This window comes from Numida meleagris, chromosome Z (genome assembly GCF_002078875.1).
Source record: "Numida meleagris isolate 19003 breed g44 Domestic line chromosome Z, NumMel1.0, whole genome shotgun sequence".
Classification (NCBI taxonomy): Eukaryota; Metazoa; Chordata; class Aves; order Galliformes; family Numididae; genus Numida; species Numida meleagris.
The window spans coordinates 74741326-74754175 of NC_034438.1; positions in this window are offsets into that span (position 1 = coordinate 74741326).

The following is a 12850-nucleotide window of genomic DNA, read 5'->3' on the forward strand; positions in this document are numbered from 1 at the left end:
CTCTGTACCTTTTGCAAATATTCATACGCACAGCTGGGTCCCTCCCTCCTGGCCCCAGGCCCGTGGGCTCCTGCTCAGCCCTTCCGCTGGCCCAGGAGCAGGCCTGCTCCCCGCAGGAGCTCACCCCACAGACGCCGTGCCGGGACGCCGACGAGGCCGCACTCGCTGCAGGGACCGGGCTGGTCTTCTGCCTGAGAAAATGGCGACTGACCGCTGTTGTTAATATTATTATTTTCCAAGAGACTCAGAACCAACGTCTGGTGGTGATCGAAGAGCACCTCTCGTTGCTGCTTCAGCTTTTTTTCACTCCGAGAGCACTGCCAGATGTACCCATCTGAGCTCCACGGAGCTCTTTCTGGTGAAAGCAGCATGTGCACGCTGCTTTGCACTTTGTCCTCCTCTCACACATATTCAGGAGGACGTGCCTCTGCTCCCTTGCGCTTGCCCTAACTTTGAAATGGAGGATCAAGCCCTGAATCCTTCATCCACGTGAGTACGCAGCTCTGCGGCCGGGAAGGACGCCGGGCTGCAGTGTGCTTGTGTGGGCGCAGGGCTGTCAGGACAGCAGGCTGTCCTTGCCAAGACCAGAAAGTGCAAACGGAATCTTGCTGCTATCAGACCAGTTGCATTTTGTGATAGAAAGATGTTTAGATAAGCTACCAAAAAAGTGCCAGTCTTGTGGGTATTTAGAAAATCAGGATTCTCGGGGGCATGACTGCTGTACTTTAGCTAAATGTTGCAGTGCGTTTAGTCTGTGTGCCATCTAACTAAAATACCTCCTCAGCTCTTTTGCACTCCCTCGGAGCAGAAGGATGGCGGATCATTTACATAATTTCTTGATGGAAAACTTCATTTAAAAGTCCGATTTTGTGGTTGAGTGACGGGAAAACACTCATTGATATTTTTGAAGGTATCGAAGACATGTGCTGTAAATTTGGTCTTCATATATTATGGACCGCTGGTGATAAAATTTAAGAATAAATAATAAAGCATCTCTTCCAGATTATTTAAACTGCAAAGGCAAATGTACCTGCTATATATTAACGCTGTCAGCCACCTAGGCATTACAGTGGATTTTTAATGTGTTTCATCAAAACACTTAAAGGCACTTCTTAAAATATACAACCCAGTAAATAAAAAAACATAGGACACAATCTTCATGGCACACTGATTAATGCAAAATTGACTGGAACAAATGCAGCTTATGGCCATCATCCAGGAAGCTCTCTTGGCGCTAAAGAGTTTCATACAATAGTTTTCCATTTTCAAAATCACATCAATTTTTACTTATCACATTTTGAAAACAGGTACAGCAACTTTCAATCAACTGCTCAGCAATAATTCAAAATCTCTTATCATTAAATTGTAAAAGTTTTACTCATGGACAATGCTGTAGAGAGCTGATTTCCTGACTGTCATCATCCCCAGAGCTCTGCGCTACTGTGCAGTCTCACCTGTATGGAGACAGAGTGGGACAAATAATTCGTTGCAAATAAGTTATGTGACGAATTTGCCTTTTCTAACATTTAAAAAAAAATGTATTTTGGTCTGTCGACCAACACTGATTTTTCCAGATATCTTCCTGACAGATAGCTACAAAATATTTATGCAGCCAAAATCCATAGTATCATTTGTGCATGAAATATCCATGGTGTTTGCTGACACTAAATGAGTACATAAAAGTAATTAAACCATACAATACAGTCTCTGCCTTAGCCCTGCTGCACAATTTTAAGGACAATAACTGTAATTCCTTTCTGAAATTATTTCCTATATTTAGTCTCTGAATTTCTGTAATTAGTAGTAGACACCCGACCACAAGCACAACCAGATGTAATCAGTGGTGTTACATCTACTGCAAGGATTTTAATTGTGATTAGCTTAGCCACCATACATATGATGAGAAAACATAACTAAACCTTTTCCCCAAAGTACCTGCAAGTAATAAAGCAGCCAGAATGTATGTGCCTTGGGTAATAACAGATCAATCTACACCAATCACACATAGCAGCGCTCTGTGGCGTGGGACATACTGAGAAGGCAAGGAAGGAAGTCAGAAGAGAGACTGCACTGTTGTGTCTTTTAAAACTATTTTGTTTTATTGTGTTCAGCTGAGAATGCTGTCCTGAGTTCGAGCGGATGAGATGCAGTGCTTCTTCTCAGCTGCTGGGTGAGCCGAGGCCGGTTGGTAGTGCAGTCAGCAGCACGCCTGCAGGCTGCAGCCCAAGGTGAGCGGAGCTCAGCCGAGAGCGGCCGTCCGCTCTGAGTATCTACTCAGGAAACTCAGAAAAATAATCGGAACAGGAAATTAAGGCACCTGCTCTGTCTGTTGACTGCAGCCTGATGGGCGCGTGATGTGACGACAGTTGTGCAAGCGCTTCACAGGAGGGACGCTGTTCCGCTTGCCAAGCCAGCAAGCAGATCGTTCAGTGCACGTGCTGCTCATGGTGCTCCTTCCAGAGGCCCTGGGAGGGCCAGAGGAGCCAGAGTGCAGTTGCCCTACCCGCCCTTCCTCCTCCAGCGGGGACAGGGCTGCGTGACGACCTCCCTCTCCCAGCTCCTTGGAGTTCGCGGCTGCCTGCTGACCTGTTGGTGGAAATCGGAGATGGGCAGCATGGAGGTGTTATGTGAGGCACCTCACCCATAAGCGGATCAAAAAGCATTAAAGCTCTCATGAAAGAGCTCCCTGCATTCAAAGAAAAGAAAAACAGGAAATGAAAAGAAAAGCAGAGAGAATAAAAGTTCAGACAAAGTTTTCAGGGTTCCAACATCAATATTCTTTTTATAAGACAAAAAAGTTTGAGCCCTTTTTTTTTATGAAAAGAAAAGCCTGTTTTATTGACTGATGAAAGCTTTATGATGGCTCTATGATCTGGTCTATAACCTCTAAATTGTAACTGAACTTCTCCCTCTTGAGACTCCGATGGCAGGCCAGGGAAATGGCAGCCTCTCAGTCTAGCAGTGTTGCAGGCATTGCCACCCCTCCAGAAGAGGAGGCAGGTCAAGGGCATAGCATGCTCATTTACCTTGTTTCAGAATCCTACCATAGGAATGGACATGGCCAGCACGATGTTCAGCCTTTGCCAAATGGGAACCGTCTTGCTGAAATTAATACCTTTCTGCAAGCTCTGCAGTGCTGCACTAGAGGTCTCCCAGCAGCCTCTCTCGTGCAAGCATTCCACGTGAAGAAAGATGCACGCGTCAGGGACAGAGCGGGTGAGCACCTCTAAAACAAGCTATGAGATCAGTCTTAGAAATGGAGGATCAAAGTAAAATACACAGAGTTTGGGCTAATCAGAGCCATTAGCTTGTGAAATGGGGTCTCCAGATGTGGACATTTAAGTGATTTCAGGAATAAAGCTGACAACATTAAAACAAACAGAAGGACATCATGTGTAAGTAGCATATACGCTGGCAGCTTAGCAACCTACAGGGTTCCCCTGTCTGAGGAACAGGGAAGCTTTAAAACCCAAACTGTAATGAAGGGCTTGCTCCCACTGGATCAGGCCTTTCAAACAACATGCAGTAAGGACATTTTCTGCTTCACAGTGGTTCACAGCTGCCTCTGTGATAACTGGAAGAACAGTCTTGTACATCATAGCCCTAGTGGTGGGAACCTAGAGTCATCAAAAATCCTCTCTTCAGCTGTGCTGGATCACAAGAGTTGAGTACTGGAGTTGATGCAATAGCTACAAAGCTTCTCCTTGCACAAGCTGTGTGTTGCTCACCCCTCCCCACTGCCTTGATATACGAACATTTCCAAAAAAACTACAAGGAGACTCCTACATGGCTGCAACAAAATGTGCAGGAGAAAGAGGAGACAGAGATGATATATTTTCCCACTTTTTCTGCTAATACGTCTCCAAGATGGGAAGTCATCAAGACATTCATTGTGCATGCATGGTGGGAGAATGAGCCTGTCTTTCCTCATATTGAACACTTGGTGTTGGCCCAGCAGTAATTAGATATGTCTCCTAATTTACCCCTCCACTATAAACTCTTTTCTTTTCTGATAATTTCTGAGTTTTGGGCTTCACGCTGGTGAAAACTGATAATGCTATGCATAACCCATCCATTATTTTATTCAGGCCTCCTTACAGGGAGGTGCCTTAACGAGTGCATGCAACACGAGAACCACTGCAGAGGAGATCTGCGGGCATTTGCCAGCTCAAACAGTGGCTGATCCAGTGCAAATAAAACTGCTCTGTAGCATCTTGAGCTGTAAGACGCGCTTAGAAAACTAGGCACGTTTCCTTACAGAAAGGAGTGTACAAAGGATGTCAGATTCCTGAGAACCCTGTGTGTCCATGGGAAGGGCTTGTGCTCCGGGTGGGATGCAGCAGCACCGCACCAGCAGCTCCGTCTGCCTGCTGCGCTCGACAAAGGGAGCACTTTCCAGAGCCTGCATTACCTTTCACTCTACAAACTAGTTTTCATCTTGATGTAGGACTAGAGGCATGGAATAGGGACTGTGTTGGTGTGGCTTCATAACTGCAGGGTGGTTCTTGCACTAAAGAGAGCGCTCTTGGAGCTGTCTCCAGATTTGGCTTGAGCTGCAGCCGAGACACACTTATGTTCATTATTGCAACAGGGAAAAATGAGCTGGAAGTAGCTAAACTTACACAGTGCTTTTCTTTCCTTCCCCTGCCCCCCTTCCCTCCAAACCCCACATTCTTTTGTGTTGTTCAAGTCCCCCAGTGCTTTACACGAGAATTCAGAAGTCGCATTCTCTGGAAACAATTGTTAAGTCAGCTAACATGAACCCAGAAAGCAACTTTAACTATTTTTCCAGCATATCCATCAACTGCAATAGCCAACACATTAATTCTCATTACACTTCAACAAAGTTTCTTGTCTTCCTCTAATTCTGTCACCAGGCTGCCTACATGCAAGACTGCTTTGCAAACATTTCAGGTCACCTAACTAAAAGGATCTGGGGAAGGTTTATCAGAAAATACTCAGGAAAAAATAGAGATGAATTCAGCAGTGGTAACCTGGATCAGGATCTTCTCACTGACAACAAACGTAGGGTTGTGTGTACTATCCTGTTGGCCAATTTTCGAAGTCTCAATTCTGATTTTTTTTACTGCAGACAATGTTCAAGAAAGTGTAGAGAAAGAAGCAGAATATCGCTTTGCTTTAGTCATTACTGAGGACTCACAGATGTGTGACATCTAATACTGGAGACGGGCTTGTCTGTTGTTTGAGATCCCTAACGCTCAGAGCACAGATGCTGCTGTGACTGGAAAGAGCTAAGGCCACAACATATGAGAAAACATATCCACTAATAAATAATGAATATTCACTACGGGGTGTCACTGTGGGCAGCAATTAAAAAAAAATGCCAACACTGTCGAAGAGGCCGCTACAATGGTTGGTAAGCGCTGCCGTTTCGAAACTATGATTGCAGCAATTGTATTGTGAAGGGTCTATGCTTTTTAAATGAAGCGTGCAGGCCCATCCAGCTCACCAAAGGCATTTTTACCTTCAAATATTGCCCTAAAATCACATGCAATAGCTGAATTAAAGGGGGTGAATGCCACTAGGTTTGTCTGGAGAGAAGAATCGTGCCAGATTAACTCCTGTGTCCCTCCTGAGTGTGCCAAAGATTTATAAAATAAATTCCCACCCACATTAGCAGAGGTTAGTATAGGTAACTGGCCTTGTAAATCAAGAACAGAATAGACCCTATAATGTACAGCGTTTTGAGGTATTTATCGCTTTGCTGAGGCAGACAGGATTTAGCATGTAAATCTCAGTGATGGCCGCAGCACCTCCCAGCGCCCGCAGCTCCCGGGAGGGGTGCCAGGCACCTCGTGGGGTCCCGGGGGAGCAGCACCCGTGTGACAGCCCTGCTGCAAACCGCACCGCCTGCTGCCTTGCTGCCCACAGCACGCACCTCGTGTTCTTCATCCGTCGGCCCGCTCGCCATTGCCTAGGCAATAGTGGATTTCTTTGCAGCTCTGCAGGATTTTCTTTCCTGAGCAGAACGCGTGTTTAAACTATTCTCACTTCGACCCCATATAATGGCAGAAATAGTACATGAACCACGGCTGAATGTATTTTCAGAAAATTTCAAAGCATCTGGAGTGGGAAAAAATAAATAATCCTGAGGTAAGCAGCATGCTAAAGCCACCATTTCTGCTAATATATTCCAGAAATGTGCAATCACTTTAAGAATATATTGCAACCTTCAGATAATTGTTAATGTGTGTAAGTGTTCTGCAGAAAAAAAATCGTTCTGTGTTATCTGCAAAAAGCCCCCTAGAGTAGGGCTCCGTATCTCCAGGTATTTCTTTTGAAGGGGAACAGTTTAACAAAAATAACAAAGCTAGAAACCGAGAACATTAACTTTCACTTTGCCCAGCTACATGCTAGTGCTCTCGCTGTAATTATAACACAGAGGTCATTCCAAAGGAATTACCAGCCTTCAAATGATATGAGACAATTATTCTCCAGGGAGTCGGACAAATTTGTAAGACAAATACAGTTGAAATTTCAGACATCAATCTCTTTTTTACCATAGCATGGGAACAAGGGAGCTGTGAAATGTAATTTTACCCTAAGGCCCAACAAATGATGGCGTTAAAATGATTTAGGAAAAAAAAAGAGAGAGAGAGAGAAAAAAGCCTTTATATCTACTATAACTCAGAAGCGAGCGCGGCGTTGGATTTTCTAAGGCTGAGCAGCACTCTGGGCCCATCAGTAAAAGCCTGGCTGCTTACGTGAGCTGAGCAGGATTCGGCCCGCGCGTGTGTCACGGTCAAAGCAGTGAGGTGGAAAGTGGATATGAAGGAACTGCTCCTTGGCTTGGATTAGATTTACAAGAACCTACAGCGGTCTCATTCGACAGATAAGCGTGTTTCTCCAGCTGCTGTTCCTGAAGAAAACAGGCTCAAGCTGCAGTGTCAGCCTCAGTCTGGCACCGCACGCCCCATGGTGCCCGTGTGTGCAGGGCCAGCACCGGGTTTCTGTGGGGGAAGTGTGTGTGCAAGGAGGTGTGCCCGCTGGCACCTACCCTGGCATCCCTTTCTCCAAGGATGGATTCCCATTCCAGTGACACCTCACTGCCGAAGCGATCTCATTAGGTACAGCCTGTGCAAATATTTAGACTTACCTGCTGACTTCCATTGATTGTACGAGAATGCTTCCCAAATGGAAGCTGACAAATTAATGAGAAATGCAAACACATCCTGGTTTAAATGAGTGCGAAGCAGAGCAGTGCCTCTCTGATTGATGAGGATGACTGACTGCAGAGAGCCGTGCAAGTGACCTTCTGTGGTGCCTCGGGTGGGGAAAGTGCTCTGAATATCACCTACACTCAGCCCCACAGAGGGTCGCTAAGGTACAGCAGCATTCCCAAGAGATCTAAGGAATTGTTAGGAAGAAAACAGAAACCCCAGATGGTGAATGAAAGGCATCCCAAAGTTGCCATGTGATGTCTCGCCAGCAAACGCCTTGCCCACCTTATTGTGGGAACACTGAGTGCCCCAGCAAGTTCCCAGAAGTGTAAGAAGTTATGAGTCCCTGATGCTACATAGTTTCCTAAGTTAGCTTTAAACTAATATGCCGTTGTATTATTAGACAAGCAAAAACGGAGTAACACAAGCCAGCAAGAAAAGGGAAGAAAAAAAAACCAAACCAACCAGCAATACATATATACATACGTTTATGAATCCTTTATCTGACTTAAGTTACCTCAAGACACAAGTGGCAAATCTTTCGTCGTCTGCCTCTTGCCTGCATTTTATCCTAAGGACACTGGAAGTCCCATTTGCTGACCCTGGTGCCGGTATTCCAAGCAGCCCCGAGCACTGGGAGCAAACCAATGGGCACCTGTCTGAGAGCAGAGCAAAACGAAAAGCAAGCTGGCACCCAGCACAGGTGGGTGGCTTAGGGAGATGTCACGGAGATGGTAAAACAAAGCTGTATGCTCATCTCAAGGAAATGGTAAGTTTTAGACCAGAACCTGTTCCATGAGGACTCCAGAAGACAACAGAAAGCAAAGCAGTTTAAAATGATTGATTTTATTTCTTTTTCTGGTGGAAAAAGAGGAAAAACTACCTAGAGTCATCGAAAGACTGTTTTCACTGTAAATCAGTACAAACAGCTTGGAGAACTGCTGTACTTGGATCGAGGGCACGTCTAACCCATATTCAGCCCAAGAGCTTAATTTTCAAAACTTGGCTCCCTGTTTTGGAAGCGTGAGATCAGGCCAAGATACATCACCAGTAAAAGGCCGGAGCTCAGGGCCGGTGTTGAATTACAGAGCCCAGAAGTTTTACAGAAGAGTTTTATGAAAATCGTTTGCAAATGGGGTTAGAAAAGTTTTCTGCCTCTTGCTGGCTGCTTCGGGATCCAGCCCTGTCGGAAGGGCCGAGGAGCTCTCCTCCCATCACCCTGGAGCGAGTGCAGGCAGAATGCTTGCTTACTTGCCTTCGCCAAGATGAGTGCTGTGCTCATGGGGAGGCTGCGGGGCTCCCTCCAGGCACAGCTGGAGGAAACATAAAGCCCTCGGTTGCACAAAATGCAGCTGCACGATCCAATGGCCTCTTCTGCGCTCAGGTACTCCACCCAAACTGGCAGATTAAGTGCTTGTTAGTTCTGTTTGTCAGTTGCGCTGTTAAGTGGAAGAGTCCGATACGGGATAGAAATATGAACACAAGGTTTTGCCCTGAGCAAAGCAGATTTGCGTTTGATTTCTCAGCTTTGTTCTTGTATCCGATATCCATTTAAAAGAATTTCATGGGACCTGCAGGAATTATGCTAATCAGTGGGCAGTAAATTCATGGCTTCAAACGGTTTTGCTGTCCCTGAACCCAGTGCAGTCATCACTTACGTCAGGACTTGCACAGAAGTGGTGTTGGCTCTGCCTGTGCTTCAGGAAAGCCCTGGAAGCGGGCTGCTATTGCCAAACGTGTGTTCCTCTCAGAGTAGGACCGAAATGCAGATAACCCAGCAGGGTCAGCAGCTCTGAGAGGTCACGGGGAAACATATTTGCATCTCATTTAGATGCGTTTACTTCTGTTCACTTAGAAATAGAGGCAAGAGCTTTTCAGTGAGGCCAAGTGTGTTTGGTTTGTAACAGCATCTGCTGATCTGTGATTGCTGCTTTTTGCTTTTTATTCCCGTTGGAATTTTTAAAGAATGCGTTCCACTCCTTATACCCTCTGAACCCATGCGTTTAGTTCAGAGAAGGAGAAATGCTCTCTTGAAAGTCTACTGCTTCCTCTTAACAAAAGACATGAGCGTGGTGCTGTGTTTAACATTTACAAGAGCGCATCCACCACACTGTGAGAACAGAGACCCTACTAGCTGTGGATGAGGCACCTTGTGCCAGCAGACTCCGGGGGGACCCTCAGGAGTGCTGACATGGCTCAGATCAAGGGTTTTCAGTGAGAATTCTTAAAATAACTCCGGGGACACTCCGAGATCTTTCAGCCGGGTCCCTTCGGCTGTGACTACTACGGCATCAGGAGGAGTTATTGCATACAGCTCGTTCCACCCCTCTGCATTTTCTCTGCTAGGCTGTTGAGCACCCATCCATTTCCCATCATGACGCCACTCGGACCCAACGTGACAGAGGGGGACCTCGTGCTGTGTGTGGCGTGAAAGATGTGGCACGCTGAGCGCTGTGCTTCACGCTCAGCTAGGTGTGCAAAGGAGGCTCGGTACGTGACAGCGTTCTCAGCAGGGGTGTCAGCAGGGTATCTCAGGCTTCTCCCACAGACCTCAGTCTAACAGCTTTCCATTAACTAACACTCCCCCTGCTTGGAGCCAGCAGAACACTTAAGTGGTTTCCTAAGTAATGGGCCTTACGGAAGCTGATAGAAGGATCCACTCGCTCTTCGCAGGAGTACTCAGCTATGCCGTATTTCTCCTCTTCTTGAAAAAATATGAGCTGTCTGATACTAAATGGAAGTTAGCTTAAATTTCAGTGACAGGCTGATCGTCTCCCTGCTTTTTTGTACTGAGAAAACACTCTGCACGTGAGCCCGCGGTACATTTTACAGAACGGATTCCTTCCTGCAGGAATATCCCGCTTCCCACCTCCTCCTCCGCTCTGATTAACAATGGTGGCATGATCTCATCGGGCCCCGACAAGTATTGATGGGCCCTGGGATTGTGAGGCTAATAAAGTGTGCTACCCAGTATTTCCTGGTGACACATGAGCACTCCCTCATGAAAGGCGCAGGAGGCAGAACACAACACAACGCGAATGCCGCTCACACAGCAGCAGCAGCGGCAGTGGTGGGCAGAGCAGGAGTCGGGTTTGCACTAACGGGGCAATGCATGAAAGCAGAATGCGGTGAGCGTGACCAGTGGCTGCTGCGGGTCTGCAGTGCTGCTGCTGCTGCGGCCACACTGCACGGTGAGCACTGCAGCACTGCTGTGCCGTGTCCATGTGTGCAAGGCCAACTGTACCAGCCCCTGCACAGCCCACGACCTCCTGCAGCTCAGGGCCCCCTGGCTGTTGCTGTGGGGCATGGTGGTGGCGGACCCGAGGTCAGTGTGTGCAGCCCACTGAGCTTGGAGAGGTGTAGGGTCCCCATGACGTCTCCCAACCCCTCTGCCCTTCTCTTACTTAAGTAACATGCCATTCCCCACTGTAAAAAGCTCTGGTCCCAACATTCTCACTATTGATGGAGAGGCAGAGAAAAGCTGCAACGCAGGCGTTCCAGGGCGACTTTTTTAGTGGAAGAAGGGCGTAAAAATCTGACTAGAGGTGCAGCAACAGAGAAAATCCCTTTTCCAGCTCGCGAGCCCTTCCCCAGCCTCTGTGACTGCCTCACCTCCTGCACGGGCTCTGAATGTAAACTTTGCTCAGCTCACTCAGGGTAATCTTTTCACATCATAAAACTTATAATCCTCCTAAAGTGGTTTCCTAGGGTTTGAGGTATGATGCACTTATCAAATAACTGAAACAAATAAATCAGCTTATTTAGGCTGCGGCTGGTGCGTGTGTATCTCTGTGCACGCGGGGAGGAAGCCAGCACCATACCAGCATTTGTATACATTAGCCACAAAGCTGTCTGTGACAAGCTGTCCTCTGCACAACTAAATATTTAGTTGCGTATCATCAGTAAATTCTCTGGCGGTGAAGGCAGAAGGGCGCGCTGTGTCTGCGTGGTACGGAGCGGGACAGTGGGACAGCAGGACAGGGGCACAGTGGGGCAGGGGGGCAGCGGGGCAGTGGGGCAGAGTGCAGTGGGGCAGCGGTCAGTAGGAATCGACCCCAGCACTACTACCTCTGCCCAGGAGCCCACACCCAGTGGAGTTGTGCAGCCATATGGCACTTTTGTATATAGCTCCAGTTTTCCAGCATTTGTTGCTAACTTTTATTGGTGTTAGAGCAAGGTTTGCTTTCAACCGGACCTGTAGTTACAGACTCCCGCAGCTGTATGTTTTTTTTTGCATGTGCAAAATTAAACCAATAAAGCACTCTCATATTTCGAAATTATACAATCTGTACTTTGCATTCACTACAAACATGTTAATAAACTCTAAACCTATCAGCTTGTAAAGATCGGGTTTAAACAACAAGCCAGAAACGCTATCCTAAGCTCATTCCTTGTACATTTTTCATTCTGTACGATAACTGCTGTTGGCATCCAAGCTCCAACAGAACTCACCCGAAATGCTGGGGCTGTTGGGATTTCGCTGGGTTCATAGCTGAGTGCCTTGAGCCCGGTGTTTCACCTTGGTATGGAGGGGGAACCTGCCTGCCCGCAGTGCTCCCTCCTCTCCTGCTGCTTTGCCTCCACCAACCACTTCTGGATGTGGCTGCTTGCATCTGGAGAGCAGAACAAGGAAGACCACAGCACTGCCACCCGCTTTCTAGAATAGGTTGGGTTAATAAGAAAATTAAATCTCAGATAAATACTCACCAGAAAGTAATTTCAGTCTGTCATGGAAATTATCTACATTTATAAGTTATCTAAAGTAAAGTGAGCCATGCTCGCCTCCAGCAGCTCTGCAACCATTATGAGTTATTGAATAAGTCATCTTTTTTTATTGTTATTGACATAATAAATATATTTGCTTGAAAACATCCGCAGCTGCATAGCCACAGAAATATTTATGAGCCTGTGCTCTGTACAGCACTGTTCTACAGGGCACTGCCAGCGGAGGGGAAGTGCAGAGGGAGAAGGTCTCACCTCTGGCGCTGGTGCCAGCAGACACAGTGCCTCGGTTGCTTCACCTCTACAGGTCCTCATCTTCATGGGCAACAATGTGAAATTACAATAAATTAAAAAACTCAAGATGCAGATTATGTGTCACCAGGTCAGCTCTGACAGCCGTAAAAATCCAGGGGCACCGGAACCTCAGAGTGCTGCCAAAGCAATGGGAGATCTGCCAGGCACGTGGCCACTGGGGAAGGGGACAGCACCTGCAGCATCAGCAGAAGCAGTCCCAGCCAGTGACACTGGTGAGATCTCTGATGTCACCATGTGCGCTTCCCCAGAGAGAGATCTGCCCCAACAGCACCGAAACGTAAGGGGGAAATACGGCGATGGGAAGCGCTGTGTGCAAGGGTGTGGCCACACAATGGAAGTCAGCTTGACCCATGGCTGGGATGTGGCAGAGGCAAAGCTGGGGCCGAGCCCTGTCCTGGCGGCCCGGCGGCCTGGGAGCCTGAGGCGAGCACCAGAACCTTCAGGGCAGTCTGACAGTGCCGTGGAAGACCACAGAGCACGTGGGGAAAGCTCTCCTCCTGCTGTAAGTGCCGCATTATGTTTTCCGCCCATCTCTGTAGGCAGAACGCATGCAGCTGATGGCTCCCCGTTTTCCTGTGAGTAAGAAGTTAGCCGTGACTAGCTGCGAGCCCGCAGGAACTCAGGGTGTGAGC